The sequence below is a fragment of the Equus caballus genome, chromosome 31, assembly GCF_041296265.1.
Source record: "Equus caballus isolate H_3958 breed thoroughbred chromosome 31, TB-T2T, whole genome shotgun sequence".
Lineage (NCBI taxonomy): Eukaryota > Metazoa > Chordata > Mammalia > Perissodactyla > Equidae > Equus > Equus caballus.
The window spans coordinates 14411860-14422510 of NC_091714.1; positions in this window are offsets into that span (position 1 = coordinate 14411860).

Here is a 10651-nt window from a genome sequence, read left to right on the forward strand (position 1 = left end):
TGTCTTTAACTGATTAGAGCATTTGTGCTACTAAAAGCCCAAGACAAGGACATTTCTTAAAATTCCAATTCTAAAGTTGAATATGTTTTAGTTTCGATTACAAATATGGAGAAATTATAAGAGCTTGAATGGAGACTAAAGGGCTTCTAAAGCTTCAAGGGTGGGCCTTACAGATCCTCTCAATAGGGCCTCAAAGAAGCTTAAGGGCTTTGCTCTTCCTCTCAGGCAGCAAAGTAGAGGATTTATCTCAAATGGATTTGTTGGGTGTGTCTTTTGTCTAATGAAGTAAAACCTCCAATAAAAGAAACACTTTTTTTTAAAGCAGCTTTATTGAGGTAATGTGCATAATTTGACGTTTTGACGTATATACACATGAAGCCATCACTATGTTAAGGTAATGGGCATAACCATCCTCCAATTTTTTCATGCCCATTTGTAATCCCTCCCATTAGTTCCCGGGCAATCCCTGACCTTTCTGTCACTGTAGATAAGCTTGCCTGTTCTGGAATTTTATGTAAATAGAATCATAAAGTATGTACTCTGACTACTTTCACTTAACATTATTTTGAGAGTCATCCATTTTGTGTGCACCTGTAGTTCCATTCCTTCTGACTAAGCAGTATCCCCTTGGATATACAAGTTTGTTTATACATTCACTTGTTGATAAACGTTTGGCTTTTTTTCTAGGTTTTTGTTACTAGAAATAAAGGTACTGTAAACATTGTGTAAGTCTTTGTAAGTGTTGTGCTTTCATTTCTCTTGGGTACATACCTAGTAGTAGAATGGTTGGATTATATAGTAAGTATATGTTTTAACTTTTTAACAAAATACCAAAGTGTTTTCCAGAGTATCTATACCATTTTACATTGTCAACAGCAATGTATGGGAGTTCCATTTACTTCACATTCTCAATACTTGATTTAGTCAGTCTTTTTAATTTTAGCCATTCTAAAATTATGGTTTTAATTTACATCTCCCTAATGGTTAAATGGATCATCCGTACATTTTCTTTGGTGAAGTGTCTAGTTAAATGATTAGATTTTTTACATTGTTTTCTTACTGATATTTTAGAGTATGTATTCTGGATATGAGTGCTTTATCAGGATGTGTCTTGTCTCATTTTCTAAGCAGTGTCTTTGGAAGAGTTTTTATTTTTGATGAAGTCCAAATTATCAATTTTCTGTCTTTCATGGATCTTGCATTTGCTGTTTTATCCGAGAAATCTGCATAGCCTAAGGACATACAGATCTTTCTCATTTTCTCCTAGAAGTTTTTTTTTTTTATTGAGGTTATGAAAGTTTACAACATTGTGAAATTTCAGTTGCACATTATTATTCTTCAGTCATCTTATAGGCAAATCCCTTCACCCTTTGTGGCCACCCCCCACCCCCTTCCCCTTGGTAACCACTAATCTGTTCCTTTTGTCCCCTGTGTTTGTTTATCTTCCACATGTGAATGGAATCATACAAAGTTTGTCTTTTTCTGTCTGGCTTATTTCACTTAACATAATACCCTCATGGTCCATCCATGTTGTTGTGAATGGGACAATGTCATTTTTTATGGCTGAGTAGTATTCCATTGTATACATACACCGTATCTTCTTTACCCAGTCTTCAATTGATGGGCACTTAGGTTGCTTCCACGTCTTGGCTATTGTGAATAATGCTTCAATGAACATAGGGGTGCGTAAATCTCTTTGAATTGCTGATATCAAGTTCTTTGGATAGATACCCAACAGTGGGATGTCTGGGTCATATGGTATTTCTGTTTTTAATTTTTTGAGAAATCTCCATACTGTTTTCCATAGTGGCTGCACCAGTTTGCATTCCCAACAGCAGTCTGTGAAGGTTCCTTTTTCTCCACAGCCTCTCCAACATTTGTTATTTTTCTTCTTGGTTATTGTAGCCATTCTAATGGGTATAAGGTGATATCTTAGTGTAGTTTTGATTTGCATTTTTCTGATGATCAGTGATGATGAGCATCTTTTCATGTGCCTATGGGCCATCCATCTATCTTCTTTGGAGAAATGTCTGTTCATATCCGCTGCCCGTTTTTTGATCAGGTTGTTTGATTTTTTTTGTTGAGTTGTGTGTGTTCTTTATATATTATGGAGATTAACCGTTTGTTGGATATATGATTTGCAAATATTTTTTCCAAGTTGGTGCGTTGTCTTTTCATTTCAATCCTGTTTTCCCTTGCCTGGTAGAAGCTCTTTAGTCTGATGAAGTCCCACTTATTTATTCTTTCTACTGTTTCCCTTGTCCAAGAAGACACAGTGTCTGAAAAGATCCATTTAAGACTGATGTCAGGAAGTATACTGCCTATATTTTCTTCTAGAAGTTTTATGGTTTCAGATCTTACCTTTAAGTCTTTGATCCATTTTGAGTTTATTTTTGTGAATCACGTAAGAGAATGGCCTACTTTTATTTATATGTGGCTGTCCAATTTTAACAACAACATTTGTTGAAGAGACTTTCCTTTCTCCATTGTATGTTCTCAGCTCCTTTGTTGAAGATAAGCTGGCCACAGATGTGTGGTTTTATTTCTGGGCTTTCAATTCCTTTCCATTGATCTGTGTGCCTGTTTTTGTACCAGTACCATGCTGTTTTGATTACTATGGCTTTGTAGTATATTTTGAAGTCAGGAATTGTGATGCCTCCAGCTTTGTTCTTTTTTCTCAGGATTGCTTTAGCAATTCAGGGTCTTTTGTTGCCACATATGAATTTTAGGATTCTTTGTTCTATTTCTGTGAAGAATGTCACTGGGATTCTGATTGGAATTGCATTGAATCTGTGGATTGATTTAGATAGTATAGACATTTTAACTATGTTTATTCTTCCAATTCATGTGCATGGAATGTCTTTCCATCTCTTTATGTCATCATCAATTTCTTTCAGAAAAGTCTTGTCATTTTCATTGTATAGGTCTTTCACTTCCTTGGTTAGATTTATTCCAATATATTTTATTCTTTTCGTTGCAATTGTGAATGGGATTGTGTTCTTGACTTCTCTTTCTGTTAGTTTGTTATTAGAATATGGAAATGCAACTGATTTATGTAAGCTGATTTTGTACCCTGCAACTTTGCTGTAATTGTTGATTATGTTTAGTAGCTTTCTAATGGAATTTTTAGGGTTTTCTATATATAAAGTCATGTCATCTGCAAACAGCAAGAGTTTCACTTCTTCATTGCCTATTTGGATTCCTTTTGTTTTTGTTTTTTTTCTTGTCTCATTGCTCTGGCCAAAACCTCCAGTACTATGTTGAATAAGAGTGATGAAAGTGGCCACTGTTGTCTTGTTCCTGTTCTCAGAGGGATGGCTTTCAGTTTTTCCCCATTGAGTATGATGTTGGCTGTGGGTTTGTCATATATGGCCTTTATTATGTTGAGGTATTTTCCTTCTATACTCATTTTATTGAGAGTTTTTATCATAAATGAATGTTGGATCATGTCAAATGCTTTCTCTGCATCTGTTGAGATGATCATGTGGTTTTTTGTTCCTCATTTTGTTAATGTGGTGTATCATGTTGATTGACTTGTGGATGTTGAACTATCCCTGTGTCGCTGTTATATGTCCCACTTGATCATGGTGTATGATCTTTTTAATGTAGTGCTGTATTTGGTTTGCCAATATTTTGCTGAGGATTTTTGAATCTATGTTCATCAGGGATATTGACCTGAAATTTTCCTTCTTTGTGTTCTCCTTGTCTGGCTTTGGTATCAGGGTGATGTTGGCCTTGTAGAATGTGTCAAGAAGTGCTCCATCTTCCTCCATTTTCTGGAGTAGTTTGAGAAGGATAAGTATTAAATTTTCTTTGAATGTTTGGTAGAATTCTCCAGAGAAGCCATTTGGTCCTGGAATTTTATTTTGGGGGAGGTTTTTGATGACTGTTTCAATCTCTTTACTTGCGATTGGTCTATTCAGATTCTCTATTTCTTCTTGATTCAGTTTTGGGAGGTTGTAAGGTTCTAAGAATTTATCCATTTCTTCTAGGTTGTCCAATTTGTTTTCATATAGTTTTTCAAAGTATTCTCTTGTAATCTTTTGTATTTCTGTGGTATCCTTTGTAATTTCTCCTCTTTCATTTCCGATTGTGTTTATTTGAGTCTTCTCTCTTTTTTTCTTAGTGAGCCTGGCGAGGGTTTGTCAATTTCATTTATTTTCTCAAAGAAACAGCTCTTTGTTTCATTGATGATTTCTACTGTCTTTTCTGTTTAAATGTCATTTATTTCTGCTCCAAACCTCCTTCTACTGACTTTGGGCTTTGTTCTTTTTCTAATTCTGTCAGGTGTGGTTTGAGGTTGCTTATTTGAGATTTTTCTTGTTTGTTGAGGTGAGCTTGTATTGGAATGAATTTCCCTCCTAGGACCTCTTTTGCTGCATCCCAAATGAGTTGGTATGGCATGTTTTCATTTTCATTTTTCTCCAGATAATATGTGATTTCTCCTTTGATCTCTTCAGTGATCCATTGGTCATTCAGTAGCATGTTGTTTAATCTCCATGTCTTTGCCCCTTTCCCAGCTTTTCGCTTGTAAGTGATTTCTAGTTTCATAGCATTATGGTCAGAAAAGATGCTTGATATTATTTCAATCCTCTTAAATTTATTGAGACTTGCTTTATTTCCCAACATATGGTCTATCCTTGAGAATGTTCCATGCGTACTTGAGAAGAATGTGTAATCTGCTGGTTTGGGATGGAGTGTTCTATATATATATCTGTTGAGTCCATCTGGTCTAGTTTTTCATTTAATTGTACAATTTCCTTGTTGACTTGCTGTTTGCATGAACTATTCATTGGTGTAATTGGGGTGTTGAGGTCCCCTACTATTATTGTATTGTTGTTCATATCTCCTTTTAGTTTTGTTAATAGTTGCTTTATGTACTTTGGTGCTCCTGTGTTGGGTGCATATATATTCACAAGTGTTATGTCTTCTTGGTGGAGTGTCCCTTTTATCATTATATACTACCCCTCTTTGTCTCTCTTTATCTGTTTTGTCTTGAAGTCAACTTTGTCTGATATAAGTATGGTGACACCTCCTTTCTTTTGTTCACTATTAGCTTGAAGTATTGTCTTCCATCCCTTCACTCTGAGTCTGTTTGTCTTTGGCGCTGAGATGTGTTTCCTGGAGGCAGCATATTGTTGAGTCTGTTTTTTAATCCATCCTCCCATTCTATGTCTTTTGACTGGAGAATTCAATCCATTTACATTGAGAGTGATTATTGAAATGTGAGGGGCTCATGCTGCCATTTTATTGCTTGTTTTCCAGTTTTCCTGCATTTCCTTTGTTTCTCGTCCCATGTATTTCAGACTACCAATTCAGTTAGGTAGTTTTCTATACTAGTTTTCTTAGTTTTATCCTTATTTGTAATTTGAGTCTCTGGTCTAATTATTTGTTTAGTGGTTAGCATGTGGTTTGTATAAAACATCTCATAGATGAAATAGTCCATTTTCTGATAGCCTCTTATTTCCTTAGACTAAGCTGGTTCCATCCCTTTCCTCTTCCCCTTCTAAGTTTTTATTGTCACATCATTTTTCTTCCTGTGTTGTGAGTTTTTGGTTAAAATGACAAGGTTATGTTTATTATTGGTGTTTTCATTCCCTTTATCTTTAATGTTATAGTTAAGCATTTGCTAACCTGTTCTGATGGAGAGCTGCAGTTTTCTGATTTTGTCTGTCTACTTATCTCCTTGCTCAGCATTTTTTAACTCCTTTTATTTTTTTTTTTCAGGTACGAGGGCCTTCCTGAAGCATTTGCTAACCTGTTCTGATGGAGAGCTGCAGTTTTCTGATTTTGTCTGTCTACTTATCTCCTTGCTCAGCATTTTTTAACTCCTTTTATTTTTTTTTTCAGGTACGAGGGCCTTCCTGAAGATTTCTTGTAGGGGAGGTCTTATGGTGATGAACTCCCTTAGCTTTTGTTTTTCTGGGAAAGTTTTTATTTCTCCATCATATCTGAAGGATATTTTCACTGGATAGAGTATTCTTGGCTGAAAATTTTTGTCTTTCAGAATTTTGAATATATCATTCCACTCTCTCCTAGCCTGTAAAGTTTCTGCTGAGAAATCTACTGATAGCCTGATAGGGGCTCCTTTGTAGGTTATTTTCTTCTGCCTTGCTGCCCTTAATATATTTTCTTTGTCATTGAATTGGCCAGCTTTATGACTATACGCCTTGGAGTTGGTCTTTTTACATTGATAAGGTTTGGATATCTATTGGCTTCTGTCACATGGATTTCCAGCTCCCTCCCCAGATTTTGGAAGTTCTCCGCTATTATTTCTTTGCACAAGCTTTCTGCTCCATTCTCCTTCTCTTCTCCCTCTTGAATACCTATAATCCTTATGTTGCATTTCCTAATGGAGTTGCATATTTCTTGGAGAGTTTCTTCATTTCTTTTTAGTCTTATTTCTTTCTCCTCCTCTCTCTGAAGCATTTCTATATTCCTGTCTTCCAGACTGCAAATTCTGTTCTCCCTATTATCAGCCCTACTATTCAGAGAGTCCAGATTTCTGTTCATCTCATTCATTGTGTTTTTCATCTCCAACATTTCTGATTGGTTCTTCTTTATAGTTTCAAGTTATTTTGTGACATAGCTCCTGAACTCATTGAGTTTGTCTATCTGTATTCTCTTTAAACTCCTAGAGTTTTTTAATGATAGCCATCATTAGTTTGGTTGAGTTTGGTTACTGCTTCCACTTGCTGCCACTTGGAGGGGAGAGGGCAGGAGCTGTGTAATCTGTGCCTACCAGGATCCCTGTCAGCTGTTCCCAAATGAGTCTGGGACACTCTTTGGATCACAGTGGCCTTGTGGGGTCTCCCATCAACTATGGGAACAATCACATGGGGGCTTTGGGTTGCTGCTGCCTACTCCCACAGACCTGCCTAGACGCACTCCCTCATTAAGGACTGCAGCAGTGTTATGGGCTATCAAGGCAGCTGGGAGCTTTTTCACCCAGACTTGCAGCTCTGCTGCCACCTGGTCCCATTGGATCTCACTTGACCCTTTGGGGCTGAAGCAGAGCTATTGGCATTTAAGGCAGCCAGTGGCTTGCTTGCCCAGCCATGCCACATCTGTTCCTAGGTCGCACCAGCATTTGTCCTTGGTGGGCAGGACCTCTCCCCAGGGCTGAGCCAAGTTTCTCCCTGGGGCCACCGTGGGACCATGCATTTTCCCACTGGACCAAGGAGCGATCACGCTGGGGCTCAGGATTGTCATCACCTGCTCCTGCAGTCCCACTGGATCTCACTTGCCCTTTCATGGCTGCAATAGACCTATGAGCATCTAAGGTAGCCAGTGATTTGCTTTCCCAGCTGTGCCGCCTCTTCTCCTAGGTTGCACCAACCTTTGTGCTTGGTGGACGGGGCCACCCTACCAAGTCTGAGTCTGAGCCACAGTGGGACTGTGGGATTTCCCACTGGTCCAAAGAGCACTCACAGGGGGCTTAGGGCTATAGTCACCTGTTTCTACCTTTGCACTGATGCACACATCCACCCTCAGAGCTGTGGTGGTGCTGTGAGTGCTTCAGCCAGGAGAGAGTTACTTGCAGGTACTGGGTTGTCTGGGGGCCGGAGAGTTTTCACCTGTCTCTACCTCCTCCCCAGGGGTAGTCCATCCACATTCCAATGTATAGCAGTGCAGGTCTCTCAGGAACCTGAGGTGCTGTGTGAGTATCCTCCGTCGATCAATGAATGTCCATTTAGTTGTAGTTCGAAGAGGGAGAGACAAAGAAAATCACTCATTCTGCCATGTTCCTGACGTCACTCTCTTCTAGAAGTTTTGTAGTTTTCAATTTCACATTTAGGTGCATGATCCATTTGCAGTTATATTTCGAATATGGTAGGAAGTATCGGTTGAAATGAGTATCCACTTGTTCCAGCACCATTTGTTGATAAAATTATCCTTTCTCTACTGAAATGCCTTTGCATCTTGATCAAAAATCAGTTTTACATAAACATGAGTGACTATTTCAGGATTCTGTTCTGTTTAATTCGTCTGTTTGTCTCTTGAACTCCAAAACTAAACTGCCTTGATAGTAGTTTATAATAAGTCTTGAAGTCAGGTAGTGGCAGTTTTCTATTCTTTTTCTTTCAAAACAAATTTATTCTTTTCTAGGTTGTTTGTCTATCCTAGGTTCTTTTCATTTCTATCTACATAAATTTTATAATTAGTTTCTAAATTTCTACAAAAATTCATAATGGGATTTTGGTTGGGATTGCAATGAATCTATTAATCTATTGGATTAGATTAAGAGAGAATTGATATCTTAACAATATTGAGTTTTCCAACCCATGAACATAGTAGCTCTGCCATTTATTTATGTCTTTTAAAATTTCCCTTAACAATGTTTTATCTTTTAATTGTATATGTCTTGCATAGCTTGCATTAGATTTATCCCTAAGTGTATTTTAATGTTATTGTAAATGGTATTTTTAATTTCAGTTATTTGTTAATATACTGAAATGCAATTGATTGATCTAACAGCATACTACCTTGCTAAACTCAATTAGTTATAATTGACAGTCTATCAGATTTTCTATGTAGATGATCTTGTCTTCTGAAAATAAAGACAGTTTTATTTTTGCCATGTTTGTCTATATACCTTTTATTTCTTTTCCTTGTCATATTGTACTGGCTAAAACCTACAGTAAAATAGATGTTCAATAGAAATGTTGAAAGGAGACATCCTTAGCATGTTCCAGATGTTAGGGAAAAAGCATTCAGGATGATGTTAATTGTAGGTTTTTCATAGATTCCCCTTTATCAAGTTGAGCAAGTTCCTTCCTATTCCTAGTTTGTTGAAAGTTTTCATCAGGAATGAATGTTGGATTTTGTCAAAAAATTTTCTCCAGCCATTGGTACAATCACATGGTTATTCTTTTTGAATTGAAGTTTTTTTTAATATGATGAATTTTGTTGATTGATTTCCAAATGTTAAAGCAACTTTGCATTCCTGGGGTTAACTGCACTTGGTCATGGTGTATTATCCTTTCTATATATTGTTGGAGTCAATTTGCTACATACCTGTTAAGATTTTGCATTAGTTTTCTTACAATGTCTTTAGGACATATCCTCTTTTTCAACTTTCTGGATGTTTGTATAGAATTGGTATTATTTCTTCATTTACTGTTTTCTAGAATTCTCCAAGGAAGCCATCTGGGTGTGGAGTTTTTTGTGTGTATGCAATTTTTTTCAATAGATATAGGGCTATTCAGGTTATATATTTCTTCTTGAGTGAATTTTAGTTTGTCTTTCAAGGAATTTTCTCATTAATCTAATTTACTTAAGTTACTTGGTCACAATACTACCATATTATCCTTTTAATATTTGTAGAATCTGTAGTGATGCCATTTCTTTCATTCCTGATATTGGAAAATTGTTTCTTCTCATTCCTTTTACCTATCAGTCTGATGAGAGATTTATCACTTAGATTGATCTTTTCAAATAATCTAGTTTTGATCTCATAGATTTTTTTCTCTGTTTTTCCATATCATTTTTTTATTGTTTACTTTCTCCTGTTACTTTGGGTTTAATTTGCTCTTCTCTTTCTAGATTCTCAAGGTGGAAGCTCAGGTCATTAATATGACCTTTTCTAGTAAAGATGTTTGGTGCTGTAACTTTCCCTCCAAGTTCTGTATTAGCAGCATACCACAAATTCTGTATGTTGTATTTTTATTTTCATTCATTTATAAATGCTTTATAATTTTCCTTTATGTCTTTGATCTATGGGTTATTTAGAAGTATGTTATTTAGTTTCCCAATATTTTAGAATTTTCCAAATACCTTTCTGTTACTGATTTCTAATTTTTTTCATTGTGGTCAGAGAAGATACTTTATTTGGCTTGAATCCTAACAAGTTTATTGACATTTATTTTATAGCCTAGAATATGCTCTATCTAGGTAAATGTTTCCTGTCTACTTAAAAAGATTGTAAATTTTGTTGTTCCTTGGTGTAATGCCCTAAAAATGTCAATTAGGTCAACTTGGTTAATAGTGTTTTTTATATCTTCTATATCCTTACTTATTTCTATCTACTTGTATTATTATTGAAAGATGGGTATTGAAATCTCCATATGTAACCGTATTTGTCCATTCTTTTTGCAAATCTATCAGTTTTTACTTTATTTTGAAATTTTGTTATTAGCTGCATAAACATTTAGTATTGTTGTGTCCTTTTGGTAAAATGATCCCTTTATCATTTTTTTTTTTTTTACATTTTTTTTTTTGAGGAAGTTTAGCTCTGAGCTAACATCTGCTGCCAATCATCCTCTTTTTGCTGAGGAAGACTGGCCCTGAGCTAACACCCGTGCCCATCTTCCTCCACTTTTTTATATGTGAGACGCCTACCACAGCATGGCTTGCCAAGCAGTGGATAGGTCCACACCTGGGATCCGAACCAGCGAACCCTGAGCGGCTGAAGCGCAACATGTGAACTTAACCACTGTGCCACTGGGCCAGCCCCCCATTTATCATTTCTAAGTGAACTTTTTAATCCTTGGTAATGTCTTTGCTGTGGAATCTATATTGTCTAATACTGAAACAGGTACTCTAGTTTTTTTTTAAATAATTAATGACATAGTATATCCTAATCAACCATTTACTTTTAACTTGTTTTTTCTCTTTGAAGTGTGTTTCTTCTAGGCAGCATAGAGTCAAG